General features: G+C 42.8%; 1 protein-coding gene across 1 annotated transcript in view; it reads left to right on the forward strand.

Annotated features, from left to right (window-relative positions):
* The first annotated feature begins 1620 nt into the window (after positions 1–1620).
* CORO1C (coronin 1C) overlaps positions 1621–22105 on the forward strand; it is a 74366-nt gene continuing 53881 nt past the window's right edge. Inside the window, exon 1 of the mRNA XM_026515052.3 lies at positions 1621–1777. The gene's annotated coding sequence lies outside the window, so the exon portion shown is untranslated. The remainder of the gene's footprint in view (positions 1778–22105) is intronic.

Consider the following 22105-nt stretch of genomic DNA (forward strand, 5'->3'; position numbering starts at 1 on the left):
CACTTGCATCAACCCTCATTTTCCCCAATCCACTCAGAGCTCGCTGCTAACAATGGCCTTGCTTCACTAAAAATAGGAATCATAATCATAGCCAATGGTTTTTGTGCATGGCCAGATGCCCGGCGCTGCATTCGGTGCCCCACCAACTCCATCTTGTTTAAATGACGTCGTAGCCAAATCTTTCTGTAGAAGGGGTGCTCAGTCCCTCCTGTCAGTGGCTGCTTGAAGGCAAAACGAAACTCACCCCTCCACTTTGTTGACGCCCAGCAATAGCAGCATCAGGTACCATTTGTTGAGGGCTCATCACGAGTTAGTCACCCTGCTAAGTGCATTACTAAGCTCCTGGAATCCTTCCAGGAGTGGCTGCTACAGTCCCTATTTTACCGATAAAGAAACTGAGGCTTAGGATAGGTAAGCTACTGTTATAGCTCCTTAGGTTCCGGTGGACCATAATTTACAGAACACATATTTCCGAGGCTAATGCTTAACATGAAAAGGCCCCCCCCCCCCCCGCCTTAACTGCAAAGATGCCTTGCTTTGGATGGTAACCACCCCTCCGCAGGTCTGCTTTGTTCATTCAGTTCCTCAGGTCATTTCCCCAAATCTTGGTATTTCAGAGCTTGGTATTTCCAAAAGGGGCTCTGGCTAGTAACAGGACGACTTGATGTTAAAGATCAGGAAATTCTGGCCCGAAGAGGTGAAGGGAGCTGACCCAGGACACACAGGCTGACAGCCGCAAAGCTGGAACTCGAATCCGCTGATCTTTGGCCTGGGCGGCCCAGCTATTGAACAAACGGGTGAGGGACTTTGGCGAGCAAAAGGAAGGGAAGAACCCTGTTCCTCACCTGCAAAATAGGGTCAAGACGGGACTTCCTTGTGGAGTGGTGTGGCCCAGCCCAAGAGTAGCCACCCTGTGCTAGGAATGCGACAATGGAAAGTGGAGGGAGGGCGGGAGCGCCAGCAGTCCCCAGAGGTAGTGGTGGGAGGGTGTGATGGGACCAGGGGCGGAACTTCGGAAGGCAGAGGCGGGGAGTTCGAGAATTCGGGGCGGGGCTTGGAGATTTACGGGTTTACACAGGCAGTGGGCGAGGCTTGTGATGCCGAGAATCGGGTTGGGGTCCGTGGGTGGGGCTTCTAGCAGCAGGGCAGGGTTTTGTGGCGCCGTTTGGCCAATTCGGAAGCATTGGGAGGGGAGGCGGGCTTAGGGAGCCAGGAGGCCGGGTAAGGGCTTGGATGGGGCAGTGGGCGGGCTCAGAGGAGCTGATGTTTCGGTTTTGAGGGCCTCTGTAAGCATCTTTGAGGAGCCGGGGGATGCGGCCCTGCAGACCCAAGCGGGTCAGTGGGCGGAGCTCTAAGAACGCCGCTCCCGGTTCTGAGGAGCAGCGGGCGTGGCTCGGGAGCGCCCATGGGCGTGGCCCTCCGGCTAGTGGACTAGTGGGCGGTGCGTGTGCTTGGGTACCGCCTTCCTCCGCAGCCCACCGGCATCCTTCGGCGCGACCAGAGGGGGCGCTAACGAGAGTGGGGCGTGGAACGAGGGGTGGGGAGTGGGCTTCCCCTCCCGGAAGTGGGCGTGGCGCGCCGCAGCCCGAGGGCCCTTTGGTTGGGCGCGGCGCGGCGCGGGGGCGGGGCCTGCGTGCGGCGGCGGCGGCCGCGGCTGCTGCCCGCGCCCCTCCCCCGCGCGGCGCTCAGTGCCAGGCGGGAGGCGGCAGCGGTTAGAGGCTTCGCCGGGTTTTGCAGCGGGGACTTCGGCGGCGGCGCCTCAGGCACCTCGGCCCTGGTGAGCAGCGCGCGCCTGGCGGGACCGCTCGGGAGCGAGCCGGCGGGCCGACCGGTCCTCTCAGCATGTGCCGGCGCCGGCTGACAGGAGCCGGCGGGGCGTGGAGCAGGGCCCGGTGGAGGGGAGTGGGCTGTGGTGGGCGCGCGGGGCGCGGACCCTTGGGCCGAGCCCCCCCCACGCCGGCCGGTGTGCAGCGGGTTGGAGCAGGGGCTGCTGCGGGAGGCTCGGGACGGAACCGCTTGGCCTGGGGAGGGTGAACCGGGGTCCCTGTGGGGAGGAAGCTGCCCAGGGGAGGCTTTTGGGGATTTAGAAGCCTCCCGGCAGGGTGAAGAGCCGCGGGTCGGGTGGGGACGGGGCTGCTGGAGGAAGGGTTTTAGGGGTTGGGGACCCGCCTGGCTGGGTGGGGTCGGGGGTGGGGAAGGGCTGTTCGGGGCTGGGGCGCTGAGCCGCGGGGCGCCGGGCCTGGGGGCGGGGTTTGAGCCGCCCCAGGGAGCGAGTGGGTTGGGGGGGTGGGCAGTGGCCGGGCTCACGTGGGGCCAGGGCGAGCTGGGGCCCTGCGTGGGAGGGGCGAGGGCGGCGGTCCAGCCTGAGGGTGGCTGGCTGTGGGTGCGAGGCCAGCTCCGGGCCCTGAAGATCTAGCTCGGGGGTCGGGAAGGGCGGGGCACGGCTAGAACTGGAGTAATGTGGGCGGGGGCAGCTTGGGAAGAGCGCTGAGCGGGGCGGTGGGAGCGGCGGGCTGGGAGGGCCGGGACTGGCGGGGGGTTGGGAGAGGAAGAACGGAGCCGGAACGCTGGAGGGTCGGGGGCTTGGAGCGTCGGAGTGAACCGGGTGATTCAGAGACGTGTTCCCCTAATAGCGGAACAGCTGGCGAGGGACGCAGTCAAAAGGAGCGAGGTGCAGGTGGGGCTCCGCTGCGCCTGAATGACTGGGGATGAGGTCAGATGGAGAGGGTGGAAATGCAGGAACCCAGCTCTCCCGCCTGTCCACACAGGCGCGCACACACCAGCTAGCCGTCTCTCAAATGATTTGAATGTGTTGGGGGAAGTGGCAGGCTGCAAGGGAGAGCCGAGAAGAAAGGGGCTTCCTCTTGGAGGGAGGCGCTGGCCCTGCCGTCCTTTTTTGGGAGTGTTCAAAGGGTTTTGATCGCTGGAAAAGGAAACGTAGGCTTTACTGCATCGTGGTTTAGAATCACATCCTATATTTGGCCTTAATGTAGGCTGCCCTTGTTTTGTGGTGTCTGAAGTACTTGCTCTACATGTTGCAAACGTGGGATTCGGTGTGAGAAGCAAATTGCAAGTTGTTGTCTTCCCCAGGATAGGAAGATACAAAGGCCTTTCTTCCCTATAAGACATTTAAACAGAATTGAATGTAGTGCGTGTTTTTAAATTGGCCCCGGGTGGCCAGTGTCTTTACTTTTGGTAATAGTTATCACAAAATATTAGGCCGTTTTCCCGCTGCCTTCCTGCCTGGGATTACGTTCTAAAACAGTACTTGCAGGGCTCTTAGTCACTCTATATAATAATGCATTTCATTGTCCTTATCTGGCAGAACTCTCTCCTGACACCAGGGCCTGGTAGAATAGACAAAAACATGATGAAGTATAAGCAGTTGCTTTGTACCGTCTGTTCATTTGTGAAGGCAAATAGATATCTGTTTGTATAACTTCACTTTCTGCATTCCCTGTAAAACTGAAGAAATGGGAGAAATCTGTTCTGGACTTGATTTTTGTATATTTCAGAAAACAAACTTAAAGTAATTTTTTATTTTTTTATTTTTGTTTTTATTTTTTTGAGTGGAGGTACATTTCAGAGTCACAGTGTTTGGCTCTGAAGTCTAGTAGTAACCCTTGGGTCTGAGAGGTTGCATAACTACTTGGGAGAGAAGTGAAATAAAACATTCTCTTGAATGTTAGGCCTCCGTGCAGTGCAATGTTTTGTGGTAGGTGATAGTCATATGTACTGAGGATTGAACAAAGATTGGTATAAAGGTCGGGTCCACACCTTTTTGACAAATGTGCCATATTTGTTTTTGATTATTTGTGGAAGGTACATTGAAGCCTGACGAATTTTAATAGACACATAGCAGTGAGCTCTCACACTGCATACAGTATTGAATTTTTCATGTTCATTTGTTACTTTGCAGATTGTGCTAATGAGCATTTATGTCTGTTACTTTACACAGTTCAGGATTAGATTCAGGGTGACACACAGTACTTTTTTAAACACTGTTGGATTTTTTGGTTTACATTTTATGTTTAATGCACTTGTCACTTTTGGGATCCACCCCAACCATGATGAGGAGAGTCACTCCAATATCTGTGAAATGGAATGTTCAAAAGGATAAGTTACCAGTTCTCAGTTATGTAACTGGGAATGGCAAATTATTTCTTAATACTTTGATTTGTCACAAACTGGTGCTTTAGAAACAGATTTTTTTTTTAAGGTTGTATTTATTTATTTGTCGGAGAGAGAGAGAGAGCACACAAGCAGGGGGAGCAGCAGGCAGAGGGAGAAGCAGGCTCCCCACTAAGCAGGAAGCTGGACCTGGGGCTCGATCCCAGAACGCGGGGATCATGACCTGAGCCGAAGGCAGACGCTCAACGGACTGAGCCACCAAGGAGCCCCTAGAAACAGATATGATTAACTGGGCTGTTTCGCCTTTGAGTTTTTCAGAGGTGGAACAGTAATAAATTTGGGTGTCTCTTTCATAGCAGGGTACAAATCCATGTTTGTTTTCCATTTGGTGGCTTCTCTGTGTTATCCTGTTTCTGAGTTATAAAACCTCTTTTTTGACACTTCTCTGTCTTTTCCAACTTAAGGTGTCTTTTCTGTATTAAAACGTGGAAATCCTCATGAATATTTCAGTATGACCTAGTACCTAGAATCTTAAGTAATAGAATCTCTCTGGGTTTTCTTTGCCCTAGTTTGGATCCTTTAAAATGAGTGAACAAGGTTCTATACTCCTTTTTGAGAGCTTATTTATATTTCAGTAATGCATAATGGAATCTTTTTTTTGTTTTATAACTACTTTTGGGGATATAATTCACATACCATACAGTTCACCCATCTAAAGTATACAATTCAGTGGTTTTTATTATATTCACGGAGTTTTGCAGTCATCACCACATTTTTAGAACATTTTCATCAGTCCAAAAAGAAACCCCATACCTGTTAGCGGTCCTTCAACCCCCCTATTCTCCACCCTCCACTGCTCTAGGCAGCCACTAATCTATTTTCTGGCTCTGTGAATTTGCCTATTTTGGACATTTCATACAAATGGGATCATTCAGTATATGGTCTTTCATGTCTTTTATAAGTTTAAGTGTTTTCAAGGTTTATTTATGTTGTAGCATTCATCAGTACTATATCCTTTTTTAATGGTCAAATAATATTCCATTGTATGGATATACCATGTTTTGTTTATCCATTCTTCAGCTGATGGACATTTGGGTGTCCTGTACAAGTTTCTGCGTGGACGTGTTTTCATTTCTCTTGGGACTTGCTGGGTCAAATTGGTTACTCTGTGTTTAACTGTTAGAGGAACTGCCAGACTGTTTTCCAGAGCAGCTTCATCATTTTACAATTCCACCAGAATAGTATAAAGGTTTCAGTTTCTCCACATCCTTGTCAACAGTTATTCTCTTACTTTTTGACTCTGGCCATCCTAGTGGGTGTGAAGCAGTATCTCATTGTGGTTTTGATTTGCATTTCCCTGATGGCAAATGATGTCCAGCGTTTTCTGAAGTAATTAGCAGACAGTTGTATATTTTCTCTGAAGAAATCTATTTAGATGCTTTTCTTCTTTTTAAATTGATTATCCTTTTATTGTTATGAGTTACTTATATATTCTAGATTATATAGTATCTTATCAGATGTATCATTTACAAAATTTTTCTCCAATTCTGTGAGTTACTTTTTCACTTTCTTGATGGTATCCTTTGAAGCACAAAAGTTTTTAATTTTGGTGAAGTCCAATTTATGCATAATGAGAGTCAGTTGATAATGGAGTTAGAATTTACTTAGAGCTTGGGTGTCTGGATGGCTCAGTTGGTTAAGCATCTGCCTTTGGCTCAGCTCATGATCTTAGGGTCCTGGGATTGAGCCCCTTCAGGCTCCCTGCTCAGCTGGGAGCCTGCTTCTCCCTCCCCTGTGCCCCTCCTTCTGCTTGTGCTCTTGCTGTCTCTCTCTCAAATAAATAAACAAAATCTTAAAAAAAAAAAAAGTTACTTAGACCTTAAATCACATCCTCATCAATATTTTGGTTCTATAAATTAAAAACCAAACGTGAAAGGGTTAGGGAAAGATTTAAATTAGTTCTAGATCATAAAGGGTTCATGAGGAACATGCCCTTCCCCTTTTTAAATCCTCTGCTGGCTTCCCACCTCCTGTCTGTGGTTAAACTTCAGGCTTCTTCACGTGGTTGTGGATCAAGGTGTCTCTGATTTCAGCTTGCCTCATCTCTCACTACTCTCCTTCCTATGTTTTCATCGCTGTTGCCACTTCCTGAAACTTCCTTGCCTTCAGATCTTCTTAGGATGAACTTACTAGTTACCCCCCCCCCCCCAATCTGCTGAATCCCACTTGTCCTTTGGAATCCTCCATGAAACCTTCCTCAACCCTGCAGGCCGACATGGTCCCTGTCTTCACACCTCAGACATTCATCAATACTGTCTGCTACAGGGAACTGGACCCGAACTTGAGCTTACTGTCTGAAAGGGCCTTCCATAGAAGGCAGAATGTGAGAGCGAAGTTCCTATGGGAGGCAGACACAGCGTGGTCTCGAGCGCCTTTTGGGTTATTTGCTGAATGAAGGGTTATCGAAGTTAACTGGAAAGATCTTGAGGTCAGTGGGTTTCTCTGATGATTATTGACATCTTTGTTGCCTGTGTGAAAGTAACAGGAAGTACAGGGTTATCCCCCTCTGTCTTTCTGGCACCTAAGTCCAGCTCTTGCCAAAAATTGTTCAGATGTAAAACCGAGCATTTGAAACATTTTCCTGAGGGCAGAACCTTCTCATCCAGGTTCTTTCCCCCTAATGAACAGTGATGACTGGTGCACAGCCTTCTCAGTAGGACAGACGGTCAGGGAACGGTTTTAGTTTGGTGTGATTTAGTCACACCAAACGCAGCAAGCCAGCCCTGATGGTCCTGAGTCAGTCAGTACTGGAACCTCCCTCCGTACACCTGATGACGGGTGTAAACTGGGTTTTCAGGGCACGCGCCTTCTTGCCTTTCATTCTTTGGTTCATGCTCTCTTGCTTCTCTCAGAGCATCTGACTCTAGTAGTCTTTAGTTATGTTTTGTGCTCCTGTGTTCACTCTTAATAGTTTCATTGAAAATACTCCACTTAGTATCTTTTTGTTTTTTAAGATTTATTTATTTTGGAGAGAGGGAGAGAGAGAAACTAAGGCAGACTCCATGCTGAGCACAGATCCTGATGTGGGGCTCAACCTCACGACCCCAAGATCATGACCTGAGCTGAAAACAAGAATCGGACGCTCAACTGACTGAGCCACCCAGGTGTGCCCCCGGTTAGTATCGTCTTGAGAATTAGGAGAAACCGGTTGGCTGTTTGGGAACATTTCTCTTTTTGTGTTCACTGAAGTCGTTGGATTATGGTTAGGTAGTAAAGAAAAGAAAAATAAATTTCAAATTTCTTCATCCCTTCAGACTTAATGAGCCATCCCTACCTTTTGTAGTTTCTTGCTCTAAGAGAGTCTTATATTTAGAGAAACTGAGGCAATGAAAGGTGCAGGCCTTCAGAGCTAGACTGAGCTGGGTTTCACTCTTGGCTCCACTTCTTAATAGCTGTGACTGCCAGTTATCCCACCTCCCTGAGCCTGTTTTCTGTAGGGATGTTAATGGTGTCTGGCTGGGCTACCTGAGTAGACCATGAGTAAATTTGTATTTCCTCTGTCATCATTCTTAATGTCTGTTAATGAATGGAACTGGGGAGAATCAAATAGGGTAAGTTTAATACATTTTATTTCTGAAATTAAGCTATTAATATGGATTCCCACTCCGACCTCAGCATTTTAGACTTCTAATCAAAGTTGAATTACTGAAGAGAGGGAAAATGTCTAATTTTAGATTAGGAAGGTAATACTAAAGATGAGGCAGGATTTTGTTTTATTTTGTTTTTGCCTTCTATCCGAATTAGAAATGTCTGTTTAGACAAGCTTCTCTTATTCAGGCCTCCTTTGTATTCAGTCTGTCTGTCTATCTGACGGAAAAATGTTTAGTTCCTGGAAAAGATGGATATCTTTTTAGCGTTTGGAAGGAGATTGCGCTGTGGTGCCTGAGACCCTCATCTGGTTATAATGTGAATGGCAGTGTTGTGGAAAACTAACATTTGGGAAAGAGCCTCAGTAGCTACATGGGATGTTAAACTGGGCCTGTCATTTGAATTTCACATTAATAACAAAAATGGTTCCTCCTGTTTGCCACAGTAAAGAGAAATTAAGTCAAATTAATGCAAAGGTCAGAGTGAGAGAAAGTGGAATACAGATCGGTATAGGGAGGCTTATATTTTGTATGACTGAAGGCAATAATTTCACAATACATATCCTCCCCCTTTGGCCATGAAATTGCCTACATTAATTTTTTTAAAAAATTATGAAAATGGATCATACATAGCACCAGTATCTCACCTCCTTTTTAAGAATATATCATTGTAGGGTGTTTGGGCGATTATTTCTCAAGTCCAGAGGTCCTCATTCTTTTTTTTTTTTTTTTTTAAGATTTTATTTATTTATTTGTCAGAGCTCAAGAGAGCAGAAGCAGGGGAAGCAGCAGGCAGAGGGAGAGGGAGAGGGAGAAGCAGGCTCTCCGCTGAGCAGAGAGCTCGATGTGGGCTCCATCCCAGGACCCTGGGATCATGACTTGAGCGGAAGGCAGCTGCTTAACCGACTGAGCCACCTAGGTGCCCCCAGAGGTCTTCACTCTTGACTATCCATGAGGATCAGCTATAGACCTTTATAAATACATCTGCTTGGGCTTGTGCTCCCTGGTGATTCTGAATCACAGCCAGAGTGGAAAGTACCTTGTTGGTCTATTCCTCCTCTTACAGTTGAAGGGACTGTTGTCATAGGAGCATGAGAGACTTGCCCAAGATCTGCAACGTAACTGTTCCACCCCCCCTCCCCCAGCTGCCTTCCACCTCCTTAGATGTGTCTTGTGAAATTCATTTTTAGAGTTGGTTGTGTCAATCTATAGTGTCTTGAATTTTTTTTTTTTTACAGTGTGAACCTGATGTACTTTCTCTTTTTAGTCCTTGACCGCATGCACCAGTGCCCTCTTAACCTTCCACCACGGTCTTTTGCCAGATCTCACAGAGTTTGCCTCTTCAGTTTATCACCACTATCCGTAGTTTGTACCAATGTTTGTGCGTTTTCTCACATCTTTAGATTGTGCGTGTATTTTACACTATGAAGCTTGGTCCAGATTTTCAGGTTTTTTTAGATGAACTTAAAAATACACTGAATCTCTTGGATAAGCTTTTGGTAGATTCGATTTCTTAGTTTAAATGTAAAAAATTTTTTATTTCCTCAATCTTATAATCTGACCATTAGTAAACAGTGGTTGTAGGTATTTATCTCAAGAGTTTCAAAGACCAATTAGTATTGCAAAGGTGGCTTTGCATTGCGTCTTGCCAGAATAATCGGCACCATTAGGCCGTATGCATATGGAGACGCTAATTTTGATAGGAGCAAGGCTCTGGGGTACTGGAACTACACAGATTGTAACAGGCATAGTGAAAACCCTTTAGGATTAGCAGAAGTTGATCACAGCTTCATAGTGTGGTCATTCTGGTTCCATGGAACCAAGACAGACTGGGAACCTGGGCACAGGGCAGTTTGCTGCAAGAGCCTTTTTTGTGCCATGGTGGGGTCAGATGTGTGTTCCCATTTTCTGAGAACTGCTGAGGTCTTCATCCTGAATGAACAGAGCTGTAGTTTTTCAGTTTTGTGAAAGGCCATAAACACATGTGGGAAAGGAAGTGTTGGGAGAGTGCAGCCTTTGAGGGGGTATTTTCCACTCTTGATATTGTAGGGGTTCTTGACAGAATTCACAAGCACCTCCTTCTTAGGACAAATGCTTAATCACCATTGTTTGCTTACTTCACATGAAAGATACTTAAATTCCTTTTCATAATGGTCAAGCATTCTTTTCCAGTTAAAGATTCTAATTCCTTTCATTCTTAGGAACTTAAAGAATTGAGGCTGACTTACAAATGTAAAAACTCAGATGGTGCATGAGTGTGACTGAAAAACACATGTAAACTTGAGATATCTTCTCCCTTAAGCAGAAGGATTTATTGGGAGACCCATCAGTTTACAAGCTAGGTGGTGAATTAATTTTGTAGTTAGTAGTGTCTTTAGCTTAACATTGTCATCCTAGTTTTTCTTGGCAAGCAAGGGAGGGGTCTCAGCCAACGAGTGCCGGCTGTAGCTCTGAGTGCCGGCCGTAGCTCTTCGGGTGGTATTTAATAAGATGCCTGTTGTCTGTTTTAGAAATAGAGTAATCTTAGGCTTTCTCTCTTATCTGAGCCATTGCTGCTTCAGAGTGCTATTATAGGAAAAGTTAATCTAACTTCTAACCGTTTTTGGTTCTTTTAGTACCCTGAGAGTTTCATTTTGTTCTTAGACCATATAGATATACCTTGCCTGCACTGGGCTGAAATTGTCAAGTGGAACAAATAATGCCTATCGCCTGCAAAGGATGGTTGTGAACCATGTGGTTTTCGAAGCCTGAATGGTTGAGAGCCCAGATACAGTTTCTGTTTTGCAGGCACTGTGTACATTGAGTCCTCAACCCGGAACTGGGTTGTGTTCCAAAGCTGAACTCGGTTATTTGGAACTCAGATGGCATTTGTAGTATAGATTTGGTATTATAAGTGGTGGGTGAGTTCCCAGCCTAGACTGAAGAAATCTGTTTAATTCGCAGCACAGGTTTTTCACCTTTTAATGGTGATAGTGGAGTCCTGTGAAACAGAGGGAAGGAACCATGTTCTACCCCCACCAGTCTGTGCTGGCGTATGGTGGCCTCCTGCCCCGGCAGCCCTCAACGGGCTTCATCCTCCTTTCTTCATTTGAAGCTTCTACTCCCCTGGTTAAGCTGATCTCCTTTAAATAGTAAAGCACATGGTTCAAATTCATTTCTGCTAATGTGTTCCTGGATGGCCACAGTCACTGTTAATCAGTGCTAGGATGACAATGAGCTTTAATTATATTATTTTCCTCACATCCCTTTACCCTCTCAGAGGTACAATATTAATATTTTTATTGTTGTTAATTATTATTATTATTATTTTTTTAGAGACAGAGAGTGCAGAGCGGGGAGAGGGAGAGAGAATCTTAAGCAGGTTCCACACTGAGCTCAGAGCCACACTCGGTGCTTGATCTCATGACCCTGAGATCATGACCTGAGCTGAAATCAAGAGTCAGATGCTTAATCAACTGACCCACCCAGGCACCCCTATATTAATACTTTTAAAAAGGAATATTCCTATTAATAGATCATCTCTCTGAAATTTTGGCATTCGGTCAGCCCAACAAGGTTTCAAGGGGAAAGTTGAACCTAAGGCGTGTGGAATCAGGGAGAGCCCATATAAAGAGGCTAGCTCTGATACCTGGAATAGGGAAGAAGCCTTGCCTGATTTTGAAAGGTTCTTCCTGTTACCTCTAAAACAGTTAATCTGCTAAGTTTTTCGAATATTCATGATCCCTTTTTTTTCTCTTTCCTTTTGGATACCACTCTTGAAAGGGTGTTAAGTTTTAGCAGTGACTTGGTTTCTTTGACCTTTGAGAAGTGGATTAGGGCAGAGTAATGGCTGTAAATTGGGTTGGCTTGTACTGGCCAGAGCTAGGCGCTGATCTCTGTATTTCTATTCCCTTATAAACTCATATCAGAAAGCACCTTCTTCCTTCAAACAATGAGAAATAATTGACCTCTCTTTTTTGTTGTTGCCTCTTTGAAGGGTTTGGATTGTCTGGTTTCCAAGAACTCATTCAAACATTTTTATGTATAAAGTATTTTATTTGCTTTTACAATGTGTAATAGTGGGGCGCCTGGGTGGCACAGTGGTTAAGCATCTGCCTTCGGCTCAGGGCGTGATCCCGGCGTTGTGGGATCGAGCCCCACATCGGGCTCCTCCGCTGTGAGCCTGCTTCTTCCTCTCCCACTCTCCCTGCTTGTGTTCCCTATCTCGCTGGCTGTCTCTATCTCTGTCAAATAAATAAAATCTTTAAAAAAAATGTGTAATAGTATAAAAAATATGTTACAAGCTTCCTCTAGCCCTCAAGTGTACAATTCCTTTTATTTTTTTTAAGTAATATCTACGCCTAATGTGGGGCTCAAACGTATAACCCTGAGATCAAGAGTCATGTCTCTACTGACAGAGCCAGCCAGGTGCCCCTCAAGTGTATAATTCTCGATACTGAATTCTGTGTGGGGACTGAGCTCCATGGGAGTTGAGAGGACAAGGTGTTGGAGAGTCAGTATCTATGGGACATGGGGTTGAGGCCCTAAGGGTGTATAAAATAGCACTTGGCCGATTTGGAACAGGTGTAGTAGAGGAGGAGTGTAAGATGGATAGTGGAAATAGCCCAGATTGTGGGAAGTCATGATAATAGAATATATATTCTATGTATGTAAAATATAAATATAGTTTAGATATGGAGTTATAAAGGTAGATGAAAATGTAATTTGTGGGTGTCACTAGTGTTAATGATTCCTCCGCTAATATGAATTATATTTTGGGTTAAATGAGTAGAAATTTAAAAATAAATATCTGTATGGAATTATTTTTCAGTTTGTGAAAGTGAACACTAATACCGCTATCTTTCACATTCCTTGAAGGCAGAGAATATGGTACATTTTCCGTGCCTCTATCCTCAGCATGCTGCCTGGCACACAGTAGGTGTCCAATAAATGTTAGTTGAATAATTGAACTTCAGTTTTATGTGATACACTTGTGATAGAGATGGTCAGTCTTTCCATTTTACTAGAAGATGAAAGTAATGAAGGGGACTTTTCTGTGTAGAAGGATTACTAATTGTGAACATTTGCTTATTAAATTATTTAACAGTAATCCAACCCCATAATTTTTATTATAAATACTGTAAACAGTGTGTGCGTTTGTGTACATGTTTAGTTATTGAAACATGTTTTATTTGTAAAGCACATTTTGGAGCTCTGGTTGTTTAAAGCATGAATTCTGATGAAAAACAGGGTGACATTACATATTGGTACTTCATTGCAAATTTACTTAACTGACTTCTTGAATAAGTTGAAAATATTGGTAGCTTGGCGTTTTTAGGTCTTTGTTTTGTAGTTTGGTTAGCAGCTTTGACTTTAGAAGCAATTGAAGTAACATCCCAGTGGAAGCATGCTTTCATCTTGTGAGTTTTTGCTAAAGTGGACAGGAGAAAAACCATAATTTGTATCAAGATGAGGAAAACATTGAGCTTCCCTTTCCTGTCTTTCTCCTCTCAAGTTTCTTATCCTTTAATGCATTGACTGCCTGTTAAGTGTCCCCAGTGGATCCTGAGGGGCCTCCAGGCCAGCCCTAGGGGTATCATGGGACACCTGTCAGCCCTATTCAGGGGCTCCTGGGTTCCAAGGTTTTATGAATTCATTTGACTTGAGAAATTGACAAGAACTGGGTAAATTAAGATAGGGCAAATTGTGTACTATTCCAGCTGTTGAATCATTTGGGGGTTCATTTGTGTGTTATTAAAATTTGAGAAACCATAGGCTTTGGTTTATATTGTATTAGTGATGCATGATCACAAAAAATGTGTTTTGTAATTGTGATATGTGATCACAAAGAATTGTTTTGTAGTTGTGATAAGTGATCATAAGAATTGTTCTGTAGGGGCACCTGACTGGCTCAGTTGGTAGAGCATGTGACTCTCTCTCTCTCTTTTTTTTTTTTTTAATAGAGAAAGGGAGAGCAAGAGAGGGCGCGCCCGCACAGGGAGGTGGGGAGGGAGAGGAAGAGAGAGAATCTTAAGCAGGCTCCACGCCCAGCATGGAGCCGCTGTGGCTCAGTTTCACAACCCTGAGATCCTGACCTGAGCAGAAATTGGGTCAGACACTTAACTGATCGAGCTGCCTAGGCATCTGGAGCAATCCACTCTTGTTCTCATAGTCACGAGTTCAACAGCACATTGGGCATTGAGCCTACATTTAAAAAAAAAAAAGTTTTATAATTGCATTTATGTGTGTGTGTGTATTTCTTGGCAGTTTTTAGAGATTACTATTAACTATAAATGTAGGTTTTTTGCTTGTCTGTTATAAATGCAGTCTTTTAAAAGAGTATTAGGGATAGGAAGCCCCCTGATCCTTATGTTAGTCTTCTAGTCAAAATGCTTTAAAGAGGATTCTTCCTACTTTCTTTTGAGGCATATAGTATTTCTCTTTTGGTTGTATTATGCAGTCCAATTAATTTAACATAAAGAATTGACTGATTGTCTTTGCAATTCTTCATACAGTATGGAAGGAAAATAAATTTGGGGGATTGTGTTACAGTTTTGCCAGCTAAGGCTACTAAAATTTTGCTTCTTGTAATAGAATATTCACTCCCAAAATACTTAGCCCAACTGTTTCCTCCTCAAAGAGGGCTTTATTTGTTTGTCTCACTTCCCTGGAGGTATTTTCATTTTATTGGTGAAATGGTATGTATGATGTTTTTTCCTCAAGAACCGAGGTCTTTGGAACGTAGTGGGTGGTGGGAAAGTATTTATTTGGTAGTAACTGGATTTTCCTTAGTAAAGTTACATTCTTCCTGTTTCTTGTACTTTGTTGTAGATATTGACATTCTGTGGGTTTTTTGTCCCCTACTCCTTTTGAAGAGAGGTGTGCAGATAAGGAAATAGTTTGTATTTTTACCAGAAAGAATCAGACAAAATGATTTGCCCTAAGGTGGTAAGATTTTAAGAGGTATACTTTTCTATTTCTATAGGATGTCTGAAAATTCTGGAGACATAGATTTATATTTAAACAGTGTTAATTTCGTTTTGAAATCACTTGCTCAATATGTTTACCTTCAAGCTCTGGGTATGTCTGTGGGCAGAGTACCTTAATTTTAAAGCCTTTTTTTAAGCCTCTTTTTTTTTTTTTAAGATTTTATTTATTTATTTGACAGAAAGAGACAGCCAGCGAGAGAGGGAACACAAGCAGGGAGAGTGGGAGAGGAAGAAGCAGCCTTCCCAGTGGAGCAGGGAGCCCGATGCGGGGCTCGATCCCAGGACTCTGGGATCACACGCCCTGAGCCGAAGGCAGACGCTTAACGACTGAGCCACTGAGGCGCGCCCCCCCCCTTTTTTTAAGATTTTATTTATTTGTCAGAGAGAGACCGAGAGCATAAGCCGGAGGAGAGGCAGGCAGAGGGAGAAGCAGGCTCCCTGCTGAGCAAGGAGCCCTATGTGGGACTCTATCCCAGGACCCTGGGATCATGACCTGAGCCGAAGGCAGATGCTTAACCGACTGAGCCACCCAGATGTCCCGAGAGAAGGCTCTTTGAAGCTACTACTGAGAGGTGGTTCTTTGCCCTGGCTATTGACTCCCTCTGTGTGCACTTCTGCATCCCAACATTTGTCACAGCAGCACATTAATGTTAGTGTGATTATTTGATTATGATGTGTGTCTTCCAGCAGATTGTAAGCTGCATGAGAGCTAGGGCCAGGTCTCCTTGCTCAGCGTTGTGTCTGCCATGTCTTGGATAATGCCAACCACATGATCGAAGCTCAGTAAATATTTGAATAAATGAATGATGAATGACAAGGATTAAAGACCTACTCAGCATTCATAGTTGAGTGTATGTGTTGTATTTATAACCCTGTGAGTGCTAGTAACTAATGGAGTTCTCAGTGAATTGTGTGTCTTTATAGGGGGTTGTGGACTGGATCCCAATGAAATGAGCATTTCGTATCAAGTTGTAGGCTTCAGAGTACAGTAGGATCCCTAGAATAATAACATGGTGGTTGCCCATTTTGTAGATGAAGAAACCAACAACCGTAGGACAAAAATGATTTAGTGGTTGAGTGACTGTGTCAGGGTAAACTTGTGTCTTGCACCTAAGCCAGACTTTTCCCACTCTATCTCACTGTTCCCTTGAAACATTGTCAGGAGCATAGGTTTAGTCACTGCCCAGGGTATAGGGTATTAAAAAGTGAAGACAAATTCTTCAGTGAAAGGTGATTACTTTGTTTTTTGACATTGCTAGTTTTGCCTATGACTACCTTATGAAGATCTTCATAAAAATGTCTTTAAAACCCCCCCGAAAGATCTGGGAATCCAGTAATTTCATTTCCTGGTACAAGTATATTGGCAAAGAATTATTAAAATTTTATTCCAAGAGTAACTCCATCTGATTAAGTGGTAGAAACAGACTTAGCAAGTTTGAACACTCATACCGTGTGCTTTTTACCGGTTGTTGATAAGAGACAGTAGGTCATCGGTATAGAAAGAGTATTTCGAAACACATTCATCATTAATTTTTAAGTGAGATTGCTGGGTCAGTCATGTCTGTAAAAGTTCTACAGTTGATATGAGAACTCTTGGGATTAATTTGGCTCTTTGATGAGAAGAGTTTCGGCCTCTGAGACTAGTCTCCTGTGGTACGTTTGAGGGAGATGGTGCAGCCTCTGAATCTGATCCCAGTGTTCCCCGGGCAGGTAGGGCCTGCCTCTCTGTCTCTGTGTTGGAAGTTTCTTACGCAATTCTTCTTCAAAGCTCCAGGGATGGGGAGAGGTGGTTGTGTTTATGAAGATGCTGGCGATAAGCACCAAATTGGGAGAATACAAGGAATAGCAAACACGTCATCCTTGCACATGATCGCAGGAAAAAAATCTGCTCTTATTTTGATAGTGCAGTAACAAAAATATATTTCTGTCATCGAAGAGCCAGAGATGACCCCTGAAAACTTATAATCTCATGTTTTAACACCTGTAAAATTTCTGTAATGTCATTATTATTTATTATATTTTAAGTGAGTTACAGGCCCTATTAGGGCATCTTTTAGTTGATAAAGGGTTGCTCTTTAATTCAAGTGTGAGAGTTAATTTGAAGATTTTTATTTTTTGCATTTAGGATCTTTATGTTGCTATTTTGCTGTTTATGTGCTGATTTCATTTTTAAAATTTGGGCTTTGTTGAGATGTAGTATGACATGAAATTGTGAGATGTTTGAAGTGTACCTTGTGGTGATTTGATTTACGTTCTATAGCTCATTTCATTTCTCATCAGACTTCATTTTTAGCAGTCATTTTCATGGCTTCACATTCTATTCCAAATCATCAGTGAGTGTTGTCACCATCAGGAGTCCCTAGCTTCTCTCTGGAACAGGTTCATAAAATGACTACAAAATTGCAAAAGGTAAAAGTAAGAATTCTTTTCTTGGAAAGCTTTAAAAAGTATAAACCTGTTCATTATACCTCACCTTTTAGAAATTGTCCTTGATATATACATTTCTAGCTTTTTATGCATGTCCTTTGTGCTATTCTTAAACAAGAGAGAGCATAGTCCTCTGGCATGAAGCCTAAGGGTTTTCAATCAGAAGTAAAGGTTTGCTTCCTTTGGCATGTTTAATGCTGCTTGTCTCTGTCTTTAAATGTTTACAGCCAGTTTCTGTGTTTTATAAAATGTGAGCAGAATGCAATTTCATATTTAAAATGGCACAAACAGGCCAAGTGGAACCATGAACTGTGGAGGCAGCACCCCCACAGAAGAGCTCTGAGTGGCATTGTTGGCTGACGTGGGAAAGCCAAATTGTATGTATGATGGGGAGTTTATCATCGAAAAAGTATGAAAGTTCAGGGGGCGGGAAGTGGAACTGCCCTGTACTTTGTGGTTCAAGGTCATTGTGTCTCTCTAGAAGTCTTTTATCTTTGGGCAAGTCCCATAATGTTTCTGTGCGGAAAATGAAGGGCCTGGGATTGATGAGCTTTGGAACCTTTTCCACTCCAGGCTTCTGTGAGGATCGAGCCTGGAGTGGAAAAGGTTCTTGGTGGATCTTACTTGTGTTTTCTTTTTTTTCATTCCTGAAAAGATTTAAAAACTAAAATGATAATGGGTCATTGAATTGAAACAAAGTACATTTATAATTGATGCTTCCTTGGCATTTTGCCTGTTACCTGGATGAATAATGGTAATGGGATGAAACTACTTGGAAGGCAGGAATGAGGGTGATTTCCCCCCTGTGTTCTTACCATTCTCGATGTCATAATAAATTGAACCAACATCAAGGCTGTTCCATACTTGCAGTCAGTTGTCTTAAGTGGTCAGCTGTTTTTCAAGGGAAAAAAACCAAACATTTTTTTTCCCAGCACCTCAGCGTCATCGGTGGAGACCGCATCTCTTTTAGCTGTTGCTGCTGTGTAGGAGGTCTGTTGTGTGTCTGTCTGTTGTGCTTTATAAGAAACGTTGTATGTGATCTTTTTTCTTCTTTTTTAAAACAACTTCTATTAAAGTAGGTAAATTAGACATATTTTTTCCTTGGAATGTGTCATATATGAATCCGTTAATTGAGGAATTGGATGCAGTTAAAATGATTTGTTAGATGAATTCGAGTGTCACTGGTAGATTTTAAGAAAATTCATAACAGCTCAGCCATCTCATGTCCAGAAATGATGAATGTTGAATTTTTGTATTTAATCGGAGCACCTCCCATATTTGCTTTGGGTGTCTGCTCTCTTGTGAATGTGTATTCTACATAGGCTTACAAATTCCATTTCCAGCTTAAAAGCAATTTTAACTGTCTGTATTGCCATCTAAATAGCTGATTTTAGGGTGTTTGTTTCCTCATCCACGATCTTGTCATTTTCTTTTAAAAAATGCATCCGATCTCTCCCACATTGAAAAGTGCCTGCCATTAAGGCAACAACTTAGAGGGAACACGTTCTTTCCCTGTTGGGACATTCTCGAGTCTTCCTGCGGTTGCTGCTGGCAAGGGAGCACTCTGTGAGCACTGGGGTAATTGATGCTCTGGAATAGTCTCCGTAAATGTGCTGGGCAGGATTTTGCTACTAGTAGGGGTTTTCCTGTATGTGTTCCTAGCAGGATGTGTTTCCTTTCATATGAACCATAGAAATACATCTGCTGGAATCTTTAAACAGATAACTTCTCAATAAACAGGAAAATGTCAAAATTGTGGTCATTTTTTATGAGATTGATGGAAGTAGAGAGAATAGAGAAAATGTAGTAACATTTACTCAGGTGTTTTTAGTGTATTTTATTTGGTACCATTACAGTATAAACACCCTGTCTTGTCTACATTTTTTCGTCCTAACACCCAACACATTTCTTGTATGGCCTATGAAATAAATTTTCTAGGTATAACTTGGCAGTACCTTAAGACTTGACACTCTCCTTGAGGTTGAAGATTATTAACTGACTGTAAGATGCAAGTTTTATTCTGAGTATGACTTTTTGCAAACTTTCCTCTGACACTTATAAGTTTGGAGCACCTGGCTGGCTCAGTTGGTACATTATGCAACTCTTGATCTCAGGGTTGTGAGTTCAAGCCCCATGTTTGGTATGGAGATTACTTTTAAAAATAAAATCTTTAAAAATAAATCCCTAAACCATAGAGATAGACCTTATTTTTAACAGCTTGTTCTTGTTTAAGATGATCACCCAACATGTAAAGAAAATTTTTTTTTGTTTCCTAAGATGTGCTGTTAAGTATTATCAACTCATTAGAAATCTTTGTGGAAATGTAAATTTGTGCAGCCATTATGGAAAGAAAATGGAATGTAAATTTGCGTAGCCACTAGTATGGAGGCTCCTCAAAAAATTGATATTACCGTATGATCCAGTAATTCCACTTCTCGGTGTTTATCCAAAGGAAATGAAATGACTATCCTGAAAAGATATATGTACCCTCATGTTCATTATAGCATTATTTATAGGGGTGCCTGGGTGGCTCAGTCGTTAAGCGTCTGCCTTCGGCTCAGGGCATGATCCCGGGGTGCTGGGATCGAGCCCCACATCAGGCTCCTCTGTGGGAGCCTGCTTCTTCCGCTCCCACTCCCCCTGCTTGTGTTCCCTCTCTCGCTGGCTGTCTCTATCTCTGTCAAATAAATAAATAAAATCTTAAAAAAAAAAAAAAGCATTATTTATAATAGCAAGAATTGGAAACAACCTGTGTCCTTCAATAGATGAATTGATAAAGAAGATGTGGTATGTATATGTATGTGTGTGTGTATATGTATATACACACACACATACGCATACCACATCTCTATCAATTCATCTGTTGAATATATATATATATACGTACACACATATATAAAACATGTATGTATGGATATAAATATGCATGTGTATACATATATATACATATATATATGAGAGAATATTGTTCAGTCATAAAAAGAAATTCACCATCTGTGAAAACATGGATGGATCTTAAGGGTATTATGCTAAGTGAAATGAGTGAGACAGAGAAAGACAAATACTGTATGATATCACTTACATATTTTTAAAGATTTATTTATTTTAGAGAGAGTGTACACATGGAGGTGGGAGGAGCAGAGGGACAGGGAGAGAGAGAATCTCAAGCCGACTCCACTGAGCGCAGAGCCTGATGTGGGGCTCACTCTCATGACCCTGAGATCTTGAGCTGAGATCAAGAATCAGATGCCTAACTGACTGAGCCACCCAGATGCCCCCACTTATGTGGTTTAAAACAACAACAACAAAACAGAACTCATAGAAACAGAACAGAACTGGGGGAAGGGAGGTGGCTGAAATGGGTGAAGGTGATCAAAATGTACAGACTTCCAATTACAAGATAAGTAAGTGCAACCACAGGAAAGATTTAAGAAATTAAAAAAAAATAAATTTATTATGGTAGTCACTAGACAGTCAAGTCCTTGATCTTAATCCTCTTTCCTGGCTTTCAGTATTACCTGGGGACTTACATCATTACAGGTGACTGCCCATGTTGCTGAAGTTTCAGGGATGCCTGGGTGGCTCAGTCGGTTTAGCATGACCTGCCTTTGGCCCAGATCATGATGCCAGGGTGCTGGGATCGAGTCCTGTGTCAGGCTCCCTGCTCAGCAGGGAGTCTGCTTCTCCATCTGTCTACCCCTCCCCTCTGCTTGTGATCTCTCTCTCTCTCTCATGCTCTTTCTCTCTCAAATAAATAAGTAAATCTTTAAAAATAAAATAAAGTAGGTGTTTCAACTGAATCCCAGAGAGAGCATTTCATAGTTGAGCCTCTGCTGTCAACATGTTCTCATGTCTTTCAAAGACATCAGTTTTTATTACAATGAAAACCATTTTAGGATAGTCCCAGTCTTGTTAGAAATGTGGGTAGAATGAGAAGTTTCATACTAAAAGGCCTTAGGTAAGGTTTGTAATTCCTACATTTTGTGGAAATTAAAAACCGTGTTGCATTTTCTCACATCTGAAGTCAATTTATTTTGAAATTTGTAAACATTTCTTTCTTTGATTTGCTTAATGAATGACTTATTGCTGCATCTTCTCGCTCTACTGCTGTTGATGATCCTACAACTGCAAAGAAAAGGCCCTACGCATTTTTAAGAATTTGTACTTGAAAGACCAAAAGAGCAAGCAACTTCTTCAAGGTTGAACTCTGGCAAGAAATTTAGAATTATCCTTAGTACCTCCTTGGACTTTGTCTGTTGTATTAGTTTAGGATTTTTTCATTTATTCTTTTTAATTTAATTGAAAATTAGATTTCTTTATAAAGTGTTTTAGTTTTAGGGGATACTTTAACTGTATAGTTTAGGGTAAGATTATTTAATAGAAGAACTAAGATTGGCTGATAATGACATCTTAATTTGGAAATTCATAGCTTAGCATTTAAAAAAACAGTGAAACACTAATGCCATTTGATAATGCAGGGGAGTTGAGAAGTTGAGATAGATCTTATTTTTTCCTTTGGGGGGAAATTGAAGTGTAATAAATACTGTACTAAGGTAGGAGAACATAAAATTTTGTAAAGGGTCCATGATAACTGATGCTAGTTCTCTTATGTGAAAGTTACACTCTTGGACCATAATCAGTAGGGGATTGATTGGCCCTTTTCCCCTCAGGCAGGGAAACCTATAATGGGACTCTTCAATAATGATTGCTAACATTTATCGAGCAGTGCTTACTATGCTTCAGAGTCTATGCTAGGTACTTTGCGGATATTTTAAAAAACAGCTTTGTTGAGATACACAGTTGATCCTTGAACAACATGGAGGTTAGGGGCACTGATCCCTTGCTCAGTCAAAAATCTGTATATAACTTCTGACTTCCCAAAAACTTAACTACTAATAGCCTACTGTTGACTGGAAGCTTTACTGATAGCAT

The sequence above is a fragment of the Ursus arctos genome, unplaced genomic scaffold, assembly GCF_023065955.2.
Source record: "Ursus arctos isolate Adak ecotype North America unplaced genomic scaffold, UrsArc2.0 scaffold_34, whole genome shotgun sequence".
Classification (NCBI taxonomy): domain Eukaryota; kingdom Metazoa; phylum Chordata; class Mammalia; order Carnivora; family Ursidae; genus Ursus; species Ursus arctos.